Genomic DNA, 18,511 nt, shown 5'->3' with positions numbered 1-18,511 from the left:
GCGCACCTAGAAGACAGGGAAATATTGGGCATCTTTGAAGCGTAGTAAATTGGCTCTTTATACCCTTTTTTCCCGTTTGGCTCCACTCGTGGCAGGACTGGCGATGTCCCGACCCACATTCCAACCGACTGCGTGTGGACGGTGAGGGGACACAGGGAGGAGAGGTGGGGTCCCCACGCGGGCGGAGGTGCTCGGAGAGGAAGGAGGTCGGTGTCAGGCGGGCACCCACCCCCCCGTTACGAGCAGCCTTGAGAGGGGAATTGTAGTGGTGACAGCCCCTCTCCGCTAACCGGACCTGGGATTTGCGCGGGGGTTGAACCTGGGTGAAAAGGAAGGCCAATGACGGGGACCGAGAGAAGCTAGACTGTTCAGAACCTGCGGGAGCCGGGCCTCCAGACAGACCCTGGCTTGCGGAGGGGATTGCAAAGTGCCGGAGAGTCAGCAAAGGAAGGTTACGACCCCCAGTGGAATTTGTAGAAACTGAATTCACGCAGGAAGGAAGGAAGTGCTGGGAAGTCTGTCGTTAACGGAGTGTTGCCCCACTGCCTGGGACCCCATCACCACCGGCCCGGCCTCCCCTCTTTCAACTGTAACGCCGAGCAATAGCTTCAGAAACCCTGCAAAATCCGAGAAGGAAACAAAGGGGCCGTTGTCTGTGCCAAGCCAGAACCCAGATCGTTTCCCCCCTTGTGTTTTAGAGGCTCTGGGAGATGGAAACAAATATGCGAAAGCTTCCCAGCAGAAAAGCAATTCCACCCCATCCTTTCTCAGAGGTCCAGTCGGGGGAAGGGACTCACTCAGAGTGGGCAGTGGGACAGTCCTTGCCTTCGTGCTCTTTCTCACAACCTTTTCAGGTTTTCAACATGAGCCCAAGCCCCAAGACTTCTGAGGGTGATGCTGAGGGCCTGAGGAGGTCCTGAGAAAGGGATCACGGTGGATAATAAGAAATGATCATGTCTTTCAGATCCACAGATGCCGTGCCCCCTTGACTTTTAAGGCCACCCAGGTAGAGTGAGGACGGAATGACAACCCAACATCCCAGACAGTGCCCTGGGCGAGAGCATGAGCCCTGTTGTCCCCACCACGGGGCACAGTTGCCAGGTTCGTGGAAGGGAGCATGTCCCATCTGGGGAAGACCGTGTCGGGAACTGCCTGGTGAGTTAATACAGGGATTCCAGAATCTCCTTTCTCATTTTTCAAAGTTATGATGATCAACTGAGTGTTGTGGCTGAAACTGTGGCTGTTTGGGAGGTGGCTTTGGGGTAGGCCATTCCAGGCTCTGTGTTTGCACATCTGTTCCCAGTGTGTCTAGTCCACGTGCAAGCGGAAAGACCAGGAATACGGGGGAAAATGATCATTTATATGCAACTTAAGATAAGCCCCCCCTTTTTTTTAGTTTAAAATGGCAGTTAAACATTGTCCTTTAGACATAAAAAGGAGTGTGGTGGGTTTTTTGTTGTTGTTGGTTTCTTTTTTTAAGTTGCTGAACAAAATAATTGGTAGAAAGAAATCAAGGTTCAGCTTTAATTTTTGATGCTACAGGATCCATCTGGAAACAGATGGGGACCATGCAGAGTCTGGAGACAGTCATGTAGGTTCCTGCTTCTCACTCGGACCCCCCTCCCCCACTATTGGTGCCTAGTACTTCACACTGTTCCTGGTCCATCTCCTCCACAGCCAGGTGGTCAGCTCCCGTGGAGCAGCAGTGGGCTTGCCCTTGAGATCGAGGGGGGCGCTGCACACCCCTCCCTTGGCTCAGTTCTCTCAGTCACAGGGACAGATTCCAATTCTGACTTTCACTTCGTATTCCTGGCAACTACAGAGACCTAATCCCACAAATTCCATACTGAATGAATAAATACGTTATTTAGGTGTCTCAAATAAAAGAGTGGCTAACTGGGCTTTGGTGACTGGGACAGCCTGACAGAGACTCGATCTAGGGCCTGGTAGATCTGCAGGCCGTCCCTGTCCAGGGCCTGAGACCGGGAGGAGAGGCGAGCGCAGTAGCCCTGGAGTGACTGGCTGCTGTCAGATGACCCGCTGGTCTTTTTTGCAGGTGCAGGCAGACCAGCAGGGCTAAAGCCCCACCTGGTGACAGTTCAGGGTCTGCAGGGGATGTCACACGGGCTGCACTCTGTTACCTCCCTTCATCCCTCCACCCCAGCAGGCCCTGTTTGATCTTTCCACACAGAGGGCCTGAGCAGCAGGGGAAATAAATGCTAGGGTTGAGGTTTCTGCCTCCTGAATTTCTCTACTCCTGTGGGCATTTGGCGGAGTAGCCGAGGTTCCGCTGTCTCGCCTTCAGGTCGCCATGGGAGCCAGTGAGGCTGCCTGCCTCAAATTTCCCCCTGCCCTGCCCTCCTCCCAACCCCAGCCCTGTCTGATCCCTGCTGTCAGCCTTGGGCAGGCAAAGGTGAGAAGGGCCATTAGTGAGATTAGGGATAAAGAATTTAAGGAGCCCAGGGTGCCTGGGTGGCTGAGTTAGTTAGTTCCTGATTCTTGATCTCAGGGTTGTGAGTTCAAGCCCTGCATTGGGCTCCATGCTGCTTAGAAAAAAGAATACAGTGAGCTCATTTTTGCTTTTCTTTTTTTCCTTTTGAAAAACAGAGTCGTACAGAGACGACTTGGGGAAGTTACCTTACTTTTAAATTTTATATATTTTTTTGAATGGGTAACAAATTAACACCATTCAGTATTCGAGAGGTTTCCCAAAAAGTGACAGGGTTCCCAGTGTTCAATTCCCTCCCCCAAATGCAATCAAAGTTAGCAAATGCTTATGTGTATTTCCACAGACACTTAAAGAATGTACAAGAAACTATCTACGTAGCTAAGTGTATTTTTACGTATCTGGTTCCTCCCTATATGTTCTGTGAAAAGCTGCTTGTCACAATAGACCTTGGATCTTTCAGGTTTTCACCTTGTGCTCCTCTTTCAAGCCCACTAAAGATTCTATTTTATGGCATTTACCGTATTTTATGTAAGTGTTCTCCTGTCGATGGGCCTTCAGGGAGTTTCCAGTCCCTCGACGTTACAAATAATGCTACAGTTGCTGTCTTAGGTACATTTTTGGGCATATGTAAGGCTCTCTGAAGCATGAATTCCTGGAAGTGCAGTGGCTGGCTTAATTTTGATGGATTTGGGCCAAATTGTGCTCCATTAAGTGTTGTACAAGGTTTGGAGGGAACTGAGAGGGAAGTGAACTGACCCTTTGTGGTCAGGGAGGAAAATATGTCAGGTGTCCCAGAGACTGACGTTTACTTACAGGAAAGACAATTCTCAGAGAAAGTGTCATTTGTTCAAATGACCCAACGTTTTTATGGGCACATTTTGGAGCAGGGAAGACATACAGCTCCTTGTTGGTGGGTAGAAGAAAGCCAAGTCTCAGAAACCCGTAGGTCTCCTGGGGTTACAGTAAGAAAAATAAAAGATATTCTGCCCGCCCCCCGCCCCCCACTGACCCTCCCACTCCCAGTGTTCCTGTACCTGGAAGGGGCCTGCGCCTTTCCCTCTTCCTCCCAGGACTTATCCCATGTTTCCCCTTCACAGCCTTCACGGGGTCTTCCTGTCCACAGAAGGCCGGTAAGGCCAGGGACTCACAATGCCTCTTGCATCCCTTGGGCGGTCCAGTTCCAGACAGCATCTCCAGCTGGACCCAGGGTCAAGGCCCCGTGGGCCTGCCAAGCTCCATCTGAGGGGAGCCCAGATTTGCCTGCGGAGAGTGCGGGGCCTGGGGTGGAGGCTGTGTGAGGAGAGGAGGTTCTCCTGGATACTGACTGAATGAATATTTCCAGACACTTACACCTCAAAATGAAAGAGAGAGAAAAATAGAACTGAATACACACGAATAAAGTAAAACTGACTTGCTGTGCTCTTAGTGGCCTGCTGTGAGCGCACTCTGCCTCGTGGGCTTGGCAACAAGTCCACTGAGCCTGAGCCACACAGGTGGAGGCCTCTGGCTTTCTTTTCTGTCCCCTTTCCCTTAGAAGCTGAACTTTTGGCAGTAATAACGGGAAGTTGCCCTTTGTTCTAATCAGAAAATTAAAAAAAGAACATTTGCGAGGCACCTGGGTGGCTTAGTCGTTAAGCGTCTGCCTTCAGCTCAGGTCATGATCTCAGGGTCCTGGGATCGAGCCCCGCGTCAGGCTCCCTGCTCGGCGGGGAGCCTGCTTCTCCCTCTGCCTCTGCCTGTCACTCCCCCTGCTTGTGCTCTCTCTCCCTTCTTTCTGTCAAATAAATAAATAAAATCTTAAAAAAAAAAAAGAATTTAAAAAAAGAACATTTGCTCCTGTTCTTCCCCTTTCTTTCCTCTTCTTCTCAACACCACACTTGTAATTACATTTTATTGGATAGAGAGCCAAACAACTAACTTAGAAATGGGCATTTTAGGCACAGGCAAGGTCCCAGAGGCATGAAATCATCCGGAATGGAGGGGAGCTAACAAGTGGTTCACTTGCAGAGAAGGGAGAGTGGGAGGACGTTCCAGAGGATGAGGGCCTCTGAGCACTTTCTTGTCGGCAAAGGTCACCATTTTACCATTTTACACCGGACTGAGACGTGGCCGAATCTGTGTTTCTCAAATGACAGCTGTTTGTGCAAAAGATGGCTTGGGAAGAGATGACAGCTAAGTTCAAAGGTCAGGAGAAGCGTTAGGACATCTGCTTGGTGGACCTGTCGGAGCCACGGAATGGCTCCACAGAATACGGGCTGTCAGGCTAGACTCATTTACCCCTTCAGTGTGCATGGCACGAGGGCCTCCCCCAGCCGTCAGCCTCGGGGCTCCATGACGTGGACGAGTCAAGACAGACATACGCCTCACATGCTCGTATGGGGAGATAAAAGTGAAAACAAAAAAACCTAGGTAGTTTCAGATATGATGGAAGTAACCACTTGATGATTCAGGGAAAAGTGCTCTGAGGAGATGATTCTGAGGTGAGCCTAAATAATGTGGAAAGTCAAGTATGTAAAGACTCCTGAGCCTTGAAGCAGAAGGAATAGTAATGCAAGGACCTCGAGACAAAATTCACTTGGGTTAACGAAAGGGAAAAATGCAAAGAAGCTAGTGTTTCTAATTTAGACAGAAGGGTAGAATTGACAGAATGTAGTGAAAGACTGAATGCAGATGATGATGAGGGATAGAGAAGGCCTTAGGTCTCTGGCTTGGGCCATTGCCTGGATGGTGGTGTTTTTAAATTTTTCTTTAAATTTATTTATTTATTTGACAGAGAGAGAGACACAAGCAGGGGGAGTGGGAGAGGGAGAAGCAGGCTTCCCGCTGAGCAGGGAGTCTGATGGGGGACTCTTGGGATCACGACCTGAGCCAAAGGCAGCCGCTTAACTGACTGAGGCTCCCAGGCGCCCTAATGGTGGTACTTTTCTCCAAGACGGAGATTCTTCACTAAAGCAGGTCTGGGGAAAGAAATTATTAGGTTCTTCCATGTCCTATTAGTTCTGAAATATTCATGGGATGTGCAAGTGGAGATATCAGTGAGGGATTATGGCTAAAGGTTGGAACTCAGGAGAGATGGCCCTTCAGATTATCGATAGTGCTTGTAATGAAGCAAAGATAAATAAATTGTATCGGGCTGGACTACTCAAGACAGTAGCTACTAGTGACAGGTGGCTATAAAGTATTTGGAATATGCTATGAAATGGGATGTGCTGTAAGTGTAAAATAGACCCCATATTTCAAAAACTTAGCATGAGAAAAAGAATGTAAACTATCTCAATAATTTTTATATTGATTACTTGCTGAACTGGTAACATTTTGGATATATCGTTAAATAAAATACAGTATTAAATTAATTTCACTTGTTTCTGTTTGCTTTTTTAAATGTGACTATTAGAATATTTAAAATTATATGTATGATGCATATCTCTATTAGATAGCACAGGTATAACGTAATCATTCTGAACCTCCTGCTGAAAAGGGGATCACATTTATAGAACCATTTACATACAATATAAGAATGGTTACAGATCCCCCCGCAATTAGCTTGAGGTAAGAAGTGGCCCAAGGACAGAACCTCAGAGAACATTCATTGAGAAAGATGGAGAAAAAGTGGGGACACAAAGGACCCTGAAGAGTTCAAGGAGAACTGACTGCGCTATCTAAATCCAAGGAAGAGATCATTCACATGGGAGGGGGAGGGGTGGAGAGTATTTCAAAAACTGTAACTCTAAGTAAGAAAAAATATAGAAGTTTCCATTGGATTTTACAATTTTAAGGAGATCATAGTGGTCTGAGTTATATCAGTTTTAATGAAATGCCACACCCAAGTGTCCTGCAGTGGGTTGTGGACTGAAGGAAGTTTGGACATTCACGTACATTTCTCTTTCTGGAACTTGGCGATAGAGATAAGGCTGAAAATGTGCCAGTTTCTTGAAAGTGGAATTAGGGAATTAGGTCAAGGAGAATGTTATGTCTGTGCGTATAGTGGTTGCTGCTAATTAATGAACAATCATGAATATGATCTAATATCCACATTTTTTCAGACTTCTGATTGTCACAGACTCAATCTCCCTTAACAGGTGACCAAGAAACCAAATAAAATCCACACTTTCTTTAATGTTTTAAGTCTCCTTTCATCCATAGAAGGTCTCTTGCTTTTCTTTTTAAATTGTTATTTGTTAACTAATATACTTTATTTTTTAGGGCACTTTCAGATTTGAAGAAAAATCGAGTGGGAAGTACCTAGTTCCCAGTAAACAATATCACCCTTCCTCCTGCGTAGTTTCCTTTATTATTAACACCGTGCATTAGTGTGGGACATTTGTTATAACAGGTGAATCAGTATTGATACATTGTTATTATGGCCTGAGGTCCATAGTTAACCTTAGGATTCACTCTTTGTGTTATACATTCTGTGGGTTTTGACAAAAGTATAATAACACGTATCCACTATTCTAGTATCTTACAGAGTAGTAGTTTATGATAACAGACTTGTTGAAGGGGCTGCGTCTTTTATCCTACATAATTTCCCACATTGTGGATTTATTCAATTGCATCTTCTTGATGTCCCTTGACATATTTCTTGATTTGCTCTATTTCTTATAAACTGGTAGTTAGAGGTAGAAGCTCACTTAGCTTCGGGTTCAAAGATTTCAACAGTAAAATTTGAGAGGTATTGTGTGCATCATTTTATGAGGTGTATAATGTCCGAATTTCTCCTTTTTAGTCATCAATATTAACGTTCATACATGGGCTCAAATGTCACATACATAACATATATCTTGTGCATATAATCATATATTGATACATAAAATTGATTCACAGAATAAATTCAGACAATATCATTAAAAGAATAAACATAAAAGCAAACAAAATATTAATTTTCAAATGAGCACCTTAGAGAAAAATCAAAAGCATACCTTCAGACTCAAAAATGGGCATTTCAAAGATCATAAAAATGGGAATTTCGAATGACCTATTTCTTAGGTTCTGCAGAAACTGCTCTCGTTTAAAACTCTACCCTTAAATACTCTTTAGTTATAGAGCACTACAATAAATAATCTGTGCATTTAACATAAGGAGTAAGAAAAAGAAAGAGACTCTAAGGAAAGCAAGAAAACAGAATGGTAAATGGAAACTTGGGGATTAGCTGGAATGTAGCAAATCTAGTTTGTCATTTGAAAAGAAACTAAAATGGCCAATTATCAGTCAAATGTAAGAAAAAAAGATGAAGAAAGCACAAGGAAGAAGCAAAACGAATTAGTGAATGTTATTTTAAGAGTTTGGAGATGTGGTGGGATGATTTTTTGAAGACTTGATTGGTGTTTGATTTTCCCATGCTACCCACTCCATCCGGTCAGGGCAGTAGCCATAGGTTATAGAACCTTCTCTGGGGGTGCAGTAAGATTCAGCATTCTGTACAGATTGCCTGCGCACTCAGGAAGCTCCCATTCTAGGAAAGAGAAAAACAATCCAATAACTTAAAAACATACTTTCTAGAGGACATAACGTTTGTGAAGAAGATACAACAGGGAGTGAGACCGGGCAGGCAACATTTTAGCTATGCTTGTCTGAAGAAGGAAAATTTGAGTTGAGACCTGAGTACTTAGAAGTGCCAAGCGTGGGCAGGAATGGGAAGGAAGGGATGCTGGAAGGTGGACCAAGGGTCTCCATGAGGAACAGTGACAAGGGAACGACAGAGGTGCCAAAGTTTCTTGGATCTTTTCCCAGGTAAGAAGCCCCAGGTTTGTAAATAGAACAAGCAATATACAAACCAAGGAAGGGGGGTGGGAGAGGACATCTCGAATACTAAGCGGGTGCTCTACCACTCCAGCTAACTCCCTGTTGCCAACCCATGGGCAGACAGACCACACCCCCCTCACTTTCCTGGTTGGGGGTGGGGGGGCTGCCGGGAACTTTGGGCCTTCAGGTGCCAGTCAGGATCAGATGGAGGGCGGAGATGATCAGACATTGGAGTGTGAGGAATGGAGACTTCCTTGGAAAGCCTTGTCCCCACTTCCCAATTTCACTTTCTTGATCTCCTGGAAGTAAAGAGAACACATTCCAGATGCGGAGACACCATGTCTATTCCAGCCTGCTCGAGTTGTGATCGCTGCTGGTCGTTGCAGGCATGGCTGTCCAAGACAAGCAATGGGGCAGCCTCTGGCAGCCAGGGCCTCAAACCCCCCGTGTCACATCCCCGGGCCGGGCCACTGGAAAGCCCTATTCCCATTTCCTAAAGAAGCCCCAGAAGCCCCAAGACCTAATTCTGTTCAACTTCCCAAAGGTGAAAACTAGTCCACGATGGGGACAAAAGGAGCCGCTGGGAGAGAATTTGTTTTTTAAGATTTTTTATTTATTTACTTGACAGAGAGAGAGAGCATGAGCAGAGGGAGGGGCAGGCCCCCCGCTGAGCAGGGAGTCCCCAGACCTGATCCCAGGACCCCGGGATCATGACTCCCGAAAGGCAGTTGCTTAACCGACAGAGCCACCCAGGCATCCCTGGGAGAGAATTTTGAGGCCAGTGTCTACGTGAAAACACAAGCTTTGCTCAGTTTGATGGAATGATAGTTTTAAGGAAAGACAGAGAAGACAAATGCCAGTGTCAGTCCCTTCCCGGTACTGAGTATCTGTGGGGATAATGAGTCTGAAATAATAGTTTGTTGTGAGCCTGAAAGAATGGCCTAGTTTCCCCCTCTTCTCCTTTGTAAGTGCAGTAGAGACTCTTCCACTTTCCTCTCCAATTCTGGATATAGAATCCACACACTTGACCTTAGAATTTTGTCTATCGCAGGCTATCTGCTGCAACGCCTCCCTTTCAACTTTGATCCGAGCCTCACTGTGGTCCCCAGTTATGCTAGTCTGTGGTGGAGATCTCTTAGATTTCTCAGAGAACACCATTCCTGAGGCTGCACACAGTGCTTTTCTCCTGTAGGGGTGGGGAGTGAAGAGCCTCGGAGGGGAGACACTACTGTGTCTTGAGAGTTTTAATCCATATCCTGTAGATTCATTTCTGAAGCACTTGCTTAGCACCAGGCCCAGAGGATGAGGCCGGTGACCTACACAGACACTGCAGCCCCAGTATTACCTTACTGAGCCATCACTGTGCTCCAGACCCTGTTCTTGATGCTCTACATGTATTATTGCTGGGAACACACCTAGAGGTAGCCTACAGTCTCCATTTCCTTGTGAAAAATCTTACGAAAATTTCTTGCCGCAGACCTCAAGACTCTCATGGCCAAAAGGGAAAACAAATGGACGCTATACATTGCTCTTTGAATTCGTCCTCCTCCATCCCACCCCCTTTTCTCTCTGTCCACTTGGCAACCACATCTTCCTTACATTGTCTAGACCTTCAATCCGGACGGGCCAACAGAAGAGCGCCTTTTCCTTTAGTATCTCAGTGAAGGCTAAGTTGGCTCCATTGTCCCAGAGTGGTAGTGGATTCCAAGTGTGTTTCCCACCAAGCAGGATTCTTGTTTAAGATACGAACATAATTATTTCCTCTAAGTATAACTAACAATAAGTAGGGATTTTGTTTAATTAGTATTTGGTGAATGGAGAAATGGTATACAAATAATTAGAAGCCATGGAGGAGGAAGTAATTGGCAATCAGTAAAGACTGGGCAGTGAATAAGAAGGCTGAGCCCAAGGGGTGTCTGGGTGGCTCAGTTGGTTGAGTGTCCAACTCTTGATTTTGGCTCAGGTGCTGATCTCAGGCTCATGAGATCAAGCCCCGCATGGGACTCCTTTCAGCAAGGAGGCTGCTTGAGATTCTCTCCCTCTACCTCTCCCTCTACCCCTCCCCCCTCTCACTCTCTCTCTGTCTCTCTAAAAATAAATATATATATATATATTTTTTTTTTTTTTTAAAAAAAAGCTTGAACCTGACAAATCCACAGGAATCTCTATGTGAGAGAAGGAACCGTGGCTGGGGAAGAGGAGGAGGGCATGATCCATGGAGTGACTGGTGGGTGCAGGCCTTGGCCTCTGGCCTTCCGGAACTGCAGGTGGTTTGGGGTAGCTTCAGGGCAGGGTCTCCTTCATGGTCCCAGTTTATGAGGAGTGCACACCCTAGGAATGCGGTTCTCATAGGAGAAACAAATTCAACAATGTGCATTGTTATTTTGTAACATTTATTGGGTTCATTTACAAATAAGGACATAAAAAAACACATTTAATCAATAAAAATATTTTTCTACTATGATCAATATAGGACAATGCTGAGAGGGATCAAGTGGTGTCAAAGAGAGAGATTTGGGAGGTGGAGAAGAGAAAAAAGTTTGAAAAGAGGGACAAACCCTGGCAGCAGCCCTAAGGACCCACAGGATCTCCCAGAATCCAGTGCAAAGATCAATGCGCCCTTCAGCATGGCTCTGCTAGGGCCAACTGAGCTAAATGTCACATGACTTGTAGTTCATATAGAACTTCGTCCTGTTTCTTAGTAAAATGGGATAATGTTGCCATTTCAAAAATATATTTTTAAAATGTGGTTCCTCTTGGGAGTTAGAGGAAAACCTGGTTCCCAATATATTTTGAGCACATTCTCAGAAAATTCAGGGAGATGAGCAAAGCACTGGACCTCTCCCCCTTCGTGAGGTGTATCTGACAGCAGAGTTAATATGCTAGCCCACACCTTCCCCATCGTCCTTCTAAATCTCTTTCCTTCTTTGTCTTTCTTCTTAATACTTAGCCAACTCTCAGAGAATCTGATAGAAGACAAATTGACATCTGCTACACGACCATGGGTTGCCACTGTGAATAAAATACTAAAACAATATCATGATAAAAATAAATAATAAAATTTAGTAGTTATAAAATATAAAATGTATTTTTATTTAAAAAAGAATAAACATTAAAACATCATAAAATCCAGACTCTCCTGCGTGTACCTCCTGACACAATTCTCAGGCTGTTCCTCACGCTTTGCACCCCAAAGGAGAAAGTTTGGTTTTCCCAGACACACATTTTTTAATAACTTTGAGCTGAGGCCCCCAAACCTGTGTTTCTAAAAGACATTTTGACCCATTTGTTCCTTTTTTGTTTTTGCATGTCCCATTTCGTTGTTTTTTTGTTTTTTGTTTTTAAACCCCAGGGAAGCACACGGAGGAAGCGCTGAGCTAGAGAGGCCGGCCTGGTGCCCGCCCCGCTGCAAAAGCTGGAGAATGCGGGCGTCGATCCCACTACCTCTCGCATGCTAAGCGAGCGCTCTACCGCTTGAGCTAATTGCCCCTGCCGTCTCTGCTTTTCAGCCTATTTTTATCACCTTGACGCAAATTTCATTCCAGTGCCACTTCCCTTCCCCAGGTGGTTCCCACCGTCAGGCAACCTCACTCTACCGAGGCAGAGCCGGGACTGGAGCTTGTCGGAGGCAGCCTGGGCCCCGGGAGGCACCGCGCACCCCTGCGTGGGGAGGGGAGGGGGCAAACCATGCGGGAGACCTGCTTCACCTTCTCTGTCTGGAGTAGATGCGGGAGGGCAGGGCCCCTCGTTAGCACAGGTGCTCCGGGTGCTCTGTTGAGTGCATCACACGTCACTGCCACCTTCTGCGCCCCATCCCACAAATCCGGGAATACAAGTATCTTTCCACTCACTGTTCCTTCAAATAAGTCACCTTTTCTCTGGTATCTATTAATTGTTTCTCCATGAGTTAGGGGCTTATCTATTGACTTATGGGCTTATCTATTGAATTATAGATCACTGAATCTAGCCATGCTTTCTTAAAGAAGTGACTGGACTGGGGGCCTCTTTTATGGTGATTTATTTTACGGTGGTCCAGACTGTGGTGCCTATTTTAAAAAATATCAACACGACTGAAGCATAATCTATCCACAACAAAACGCACACATTTCGATGAATTTTGACAAGTGTGTACACGCAGGTAACCATCACCACGATTACGATACAGGACCGTTGCATGCTGCGAGTTTCCTGCGGCCGCCGTGACCAAGTGCCAAAAGCTGGGTGGCTCGAAACACACGCTTACGGTCTTGGTTCTGGAGGCCAGACGCCTGCGGCCGAGGGTGCCGTCGGGCCCCGCCGTCTCACGGCCCCCGAGCGCGAGCCTGCCCGGACCCGGTTCGGTTTTCTCAGCGTGTTTTGGAGATTGCGCCCAGCGCGGCTGCATGCATCAGCTGGCCACTCTGTTCAGAGCCGGCGACTCTGCGACAGCGCCACCCGCTTGCCGGGGGCTTACCTGGGGGCCGGGGGGCCGGCGGGCCCGCGTTAGGACAACGCGAGCTGAGTGTGAGCCGTTCGGCGCGGCGCTGCGAGCCCCAGGCTTTCGCCAACTCGCTGTGTCAGTCGCCCCGGTTGGCCTCTTTCCCCCCGGCGAGGGCCACCGGCCCCGGCTGCGGTCCCGCCGGGGGGGCCTGGGCGGCGAACCGAGCAGACGGTCTCCGTTTAGGAACGAGGAAGCCGAGGAGGGAGAGGTCTCCTCCCACGTTGCACCAGCGGAAGACAGATGGGACCGGACTCCGTCCGAGTTCGCTCTCTCGGCGGCTGAACCCGCGCGGGTGCGACCCTCTTTCCAACCGCAGCGATTTGGGGTCGGGAGACGCGCGGGGCCCGGCTGCCCTGGGGCCGCGTTCCCTGTGGGGTCGGCGCCCGGCCCCGCGCGCGCAGAATCGGGGGGCCGGGGAGCGGCCGCCTTCAGCCCTGGGCCCGCGCGCGGGGTACGGAGCTCTCCGGCCGGGAGACGGATGGCGGAGGGGCCCCCGGGGATGCCGGCGAGAGCAGGGACGCTGCGGCGCCGAGAGGCCTGCTTCCCAGGCTCCGTCCCCGCTGGAAACAGCAAGCGTCCGGGAAAAGCCCGCAGAGGGCTCGGGGTCCCCGACCGCGTCTCTCTCAAGCCCCCACCGATCTGAGAGCGTGGGGGTGCTCTGACTGCCCAGGAATTTCGGCGGGCGCCCCAGGCTGGAGGTCTTCCTTTTTTTCTTCCCTTCCTCCTTCCTTCCTTCCATCCTTCCTTCCTTCCATCCTTCCTTCCTTCCTCCCTTCCTCCTTCCTTCCTTCCATCCTTCCTTCCTTCCCTCCTTCCTTCCTCCTTCCCTCCTTCCTTCCTCCGTCCCTCCCTCCCTGCTCCCTCCCTCCTTACTTCCTCCTTTCCTCCCTTCCCCCTCCCTCATCCCTCCCTCCCTCCTCCCTTCCCCCATCCCTCCCTCCTTCCTTTCTTCCTTCCTTCCTCCTCCCTTCCTCCCTCCCCCCCTCATTCCTCCCTCCTTCCTTTCTTCCTTCCTTCCTTCCTCCTCCCTTCCTCCCTCCCTCCTTCCTTCTTTCTCAGCACTGTTATTGCTTATTATTGAACTATAGTTGACATACAGTGCTATATTAGTTTCCGGTGTAGGACACAGCGATTCGACAATTCTATACACATTACTCAGTGCTCAACATGATAAATGCAGTCACCACACAACGTTATTTCGATATTAGTGACTATATTCCCTATGCTGTGCTTTTTATCTGTGACTTATTTTATAACCAGAAGTTTGTACCTCTTAACCCCCTTTATCTATTTCATCACCCCACCCCTCTGTCAACCACTAGTTTATTCTCTGTATTTATCAGTCTGTTTCTTGTTTTGTTTTGTTTTTTTGTTGTCATTTTTTTTTTTAACGATTCCTCATGGAAATGAACTCAAACGGTATTTGTCTCTCTTTGACTTATTTCACTTAATACAATACCCTCTAGGTCCATCCATGGTGTTACAAATGGTAAGGTCTCATTCTTTTATGGCTAATATTCCATCACATATATATACACACCATATCTTCTTTATCCATTCCTCTATTGATGGACGCTTAGGTGGCTTCCATATCTTGGCTATTGTAAATAACGCTGCAATAAACATAGGGGTGCATGTATCTTTTCAATTAATGTTTTCATTTTCTATGGGTCATGGAATTACTGGATCATACAGTATCCCTAATTTTAATTTTTTTTTTTGGGTGGGGGGAACCTCCATCCTGTCTGTCCCGGCGGCTGCACAGTTTACATTCCCACCAACTGCGCACCAGGGTTCCCTTTTCTCCACATCCTGGTCACCGTGTCTCAGGTTTGTTTTTGTTTTCGTTTTCTGACAACCTAAAAATATCTGTTTCCGTTTTTTTCAGGTTCCAAGGGGTTTGACCCGTGGGTGGGGCGGAGGGGTGATCGCTGGGGTTGGTCACCAAGTTCAAAATTTGGAGGCAAGGAGGGGAAGAGCTTTTCTCTGCGTCATGTTCTTTCATGGGGGAAATTCGCAGGCAAACAGATGCTGATAAGGAAACGCAGCAAGCCGCCGGGGTCTCTGGAGATTCTGGAACAGTCGTGGGACCCTGGCACACGCGAAAACAGACTCATTCCCCCCACCCGCTGGAGCTGAGTTTGCAACGCTCCTCCTCGGGACTGAGGAACAGAGTAACTGCGGCCCCTCCGCTCGGAGGGCGGGAGGGCTCTGCGGGAAGGCGCCACAACCCGCTGATTTCCGGACTGTTTCCCTTTTCCGTCTTCTCCCTCCCCCTCTGGCCGTCGGCCTGCAGCCCAGGCGCAGGGCCCGGAGAGGGTGCGCGTTTCCTCTCCTCCCTTCCTCGCAGCTCGCTTTCCTGCTCTCGCTCCGCCTGTGCGCGGGGCTGGGCCCGCCGCGGTCTGGGAAGAGGAGGAGGACGCGGGGGCTGCGCGGCCCCAGCCGGGAGCACGTCCCGCCGGCGCGGGAGGAGGAGCCGCGGGGTTTGCCCGGAGGGCGGTGCCTGGACCCCGGGCGGCCGACGCGCGAGGACAGGCAGCCCGTGAAAAGTGCGTTGGAGAGACTGGGAGTCAGTCCAGAAGGCACGAGAAGAGACAGGACACCAGCAGAATGCGCCGAGGGGCTGCGCGGCTGTCCCAGCAGCCGGGCCTCGGCCTGAGCTCCTTCATTTGCTCGGTGATTCGCTGCGCGGCCGCCACGCCACGCGGGCCCGGGTCCTGCGGCTGCGCCTGGGCGTCGTCCGGCCGCCGCCCCGCGGGCTACCCGAGGCCCCGCCGCCCGGCCGCCGCCCCGCCCGTTACCCGAGGCCCCGAGGCCCCGAGGCCCCGCGGCCCCGCCGCCCGGCCGCCGCCCGCCCGTTACCCGAGGCCCCGAGGCCCCGCCGCCCGGCCGCCGCCCCGCCCGTTACCCGAGGCCCCGCGGCCCCGCCGCCTGGCCGCCGCCCGCCCGTTACCCGAGGCCCCGAGGCCCCGCCGCCCCGCCCGTTACCCGAGGCCCCGAGGCCCCGCCGCCCGGCCGCCGCCCCGCCCGTTACCCGAGGCCCCGAGGCCCCGCCGCCCGGCCGCCGCCCCGCCCGTTACCCGAGGCCCCGACGCTCCCCGAGGGAATCGCACGGAATCCCGGGGCGGGAGGAGCGGCCAGCCCGGCGGAAACGCGGCAGGCGGCGGGGACGTTAGGCCCTCTCTCTGGGGCAGAGGGGGTCCCCCTCTTCCCACCGCGAGATCCGCGGAGCGCCCTGCGCGCGTGCCCCTCACTCTAACGGCCGTGAGCCCCAACTTACAGGCGGAGTCTTTCCGTGCTCAAGGTGTCAATGGACTTCCCTTGTTTCACGAAGAAATGCAGACACAAAGACTGCGGTGGGACGTCTTTGCCAAAAGTGACTTTTGCACATAGAAATATGGGCGTGCTTTCCCGAATTAGGTAAAAAGGCGGGTAGAGATGAAATTCTGCCTCTAAGGGAAAATGGGTGGAGAACCCGGTGGGAACTGTGCAAAGGCCACGTGTAGAGGAACAGGTGGAGGGCAAGGGGCGGTCATTTCGACTTCCGCCAGTGACTCAGTGGGAGTGAGCTCTGGAAGCAAAGCAGAGAGGAGGGAAAGAAACGGGCCAGAGGAAGGATGAAGGGTGGCGAGGATGTCTTTTAAATAACGTGCTCACGAAAACCCAGGGTCATGAAACACCTGAGCAGATGATATTTGAACTTTTCTTGGGTAACACTGTATTTTAACTGAAATTTCGGGTTTAGAATGAACCGGGGATCGTAACTTCTTCCAAGCTCCAAGATGAATTCGAAGAGAAAACTCCCTTTCAAAGTGATTGGAATAATATTGATCTTTGATATGTAGCTAAGGATGGGAAGTGTGGGGCGTGAGCGGGCCGGTTAGCTCAGTTGGTTAGAGCGTGGTGCTAATAACGCCAAGGTCGCGGGTTCGATCCCCGTACGGGCCACGTGCGCTTTTGGTCCTCCCCACTTCATAAAAAATGCTGTGTTCTAAAAATCCTAAGAGATTAAGAAAGTCGAATAACGCATGCTCGTTGATCTTGACAGGGTGCAGAGTGGTCAGCTGTGGTTTTGTGCTTCTGATCTCTTGGCCTGGGAGATGCAGATGAGAAGGGGATTTAAAAGACATGAGACTCCAGAAGGTCACTGAAATCGGGAGCAATGTGAAAAACAGAAACGGTGGGCTTTCCCATCTTCTTACATTTGCCAAGACGTCCAGAGATTCCTCAAGCATAACTAGCTCCTCAGGTGAATTTTTCTAGTTATGCACCTGCTTACTTGCAGAGGGCTGTCCTTGGCCTGAGCAGGGCAGGTAAAGCCTTTCAGGGCAACTCAGGCCCCAGCCTCCGCCCCCCTACCCCTTCGTTCTTCACTCCTACTTCCTCTTTTTTCTCACACTTGACTCCAGGGGACGGGACTTAAGGAGATGCTTCATACAGATCGCCCAAACTTTCACTGCTCTTCGGCCAGCTACTTGTTAGACCCAAAACCATTTTCGGGGAGGCATCTTGTCCCTGATGTCTCTCCCAGTTTTCTGAGGTTGGGTTGTGTTCTTTCCACAACTCCCAGAGATCCAGGAAAACATCCATTTTGTGGCATTTACCAAGTTGTGAGTGCCTGTTGCTCAGCCACCTTCCCCGTGAGATTGCAAGAGCCTTGGGGGCAGGATGCTTATTGCCTAGTGCTAAGTACTTTTAAATGTCTGCATTAATGATAGAAGAACAGAAGAAATGTGTGCAGGCCTGAAGGGAAGAGTGTCACCGGTGCTTCAAATGGACCTTACAGGCCTGTGGGATCATGCTGTCTGAACACAGTGCAGTGAGGTCCAGGGAGGGGTAGGCTAGGGTACACGGTGATGGGTCCCATTTCTCTGCATGTATCCCCGAGACTCATTCAGAATTGCTCTATGTGTCCCCAGGATCAAGGTGGTGGTACCAGGATCAGGACAGAGCGTGTCCACTAGATCCAAAATCAGGGAAAGTCTAGAAAATTGAACTAGGTTGAGGCTGGGAGATGGGAGAGAGCGATCTGACCGCTTCAGACCTCAGGAGATGGAAGGATAAATATGGACAAGAAATGATCCCTTTTGGTTCCACCATTTGCAGTCTCCCTGACATTTACAGGTAAATAACTCTTTCTAAAATCTGTTTCATTACTATCACTCTTCCACACTTTGACCACTCTTGTTTCTTAGTTTTGATATCTTGCATTCCTCTCAACACTTTGGCCCTTCTATCTGTTAGTTAGGCAGTTAGGGAGGCTCTAACAGGATGCCCGGAGGCCAGCAAGGAGGAGGCCGTGGCCAGCTGTGGGGAAGGTCAGAGGCCTGTCCTGGCAGCGTCCACGAGAGGCCGGATCCCACCAGACAGGCCCAAGATGGCGGCGCCACGACAGGAAAGCCCTGAGCAAGTGAGGAAGAAAACCTGCTTCCAGCCCCAAGTAATAAATATTCTGCCCCCTAGTTAACAACCGTCAGTAATATAGAAACCCCAACCCCCAGTGCACACAGCTCTCTCCCTTCCTCTCACTGCCCCTCCTCTTTCTCTCCCTTCCTCTCTCTCTGCCCCCTCCAGCTCTCATATCACCAGAGTGTACTTTTCACTGTAATAAACTTTCCCACTTGTGTTGTTTATCCGATGTGCTGTGTGTCTGTCCTTGAATTCCTTCTCGTGACAGGACCAAGAACCTTGGTTTGGCAACTCCTTCAAGTCTGGCTGGGTCAAGGCCCCGGAACCCAGGGTCCCGGCAACATATCTGTCTTGTGCTTTTGCTTTATAAGGTCAATTAGATCCATTGGTGGAAGGTGTTCTGTTCTTCAGTATGTCTGCTGATCTGTCCT

The 18,511-nt window shown here is 49.7% G+C and overlaps 1 long non-coding RNA gene and 1 other non-coding gene across 2 annotated transcripts in view; one reads left to right on the top strand and one right to left on the bottom strand.

The window, feature by feature from the left end:
* Positions 1–18,511, bottom strand: part of LOC145722801 (uncharacterized) — a 287,389-nt gene that overhangs the window by 234,935 nt on the left and 33,943 nt on the right. The window lies entirely within an intron of this gene.
* On the top strand, positions 16,546–16,619 carry TRNAI-AAU (transfer RNA isoleucine (anticodon AAU)). Its single transcript has one exon. It is a non-coding gene; the product is annotated as a tRNA-Ile (tRNA).

Source organism: Leptonychotes weddellii, chromosome 8 (assembly GCF_054177405.1).
Source record: "Leptonychotes weddellii isolate Sample4059 chromosome 8, ASM5417740v2, whole genome shotgun sequence".
NCBI lineage: Eukaryota > Metazoa > Chordata > Mammalia > Carnivora > Phocidae > Leptonychotes > Leptonychotes weddellii.
This window is presented reverse-complemented; position numbering and strand designations above follow the sequence as displayed.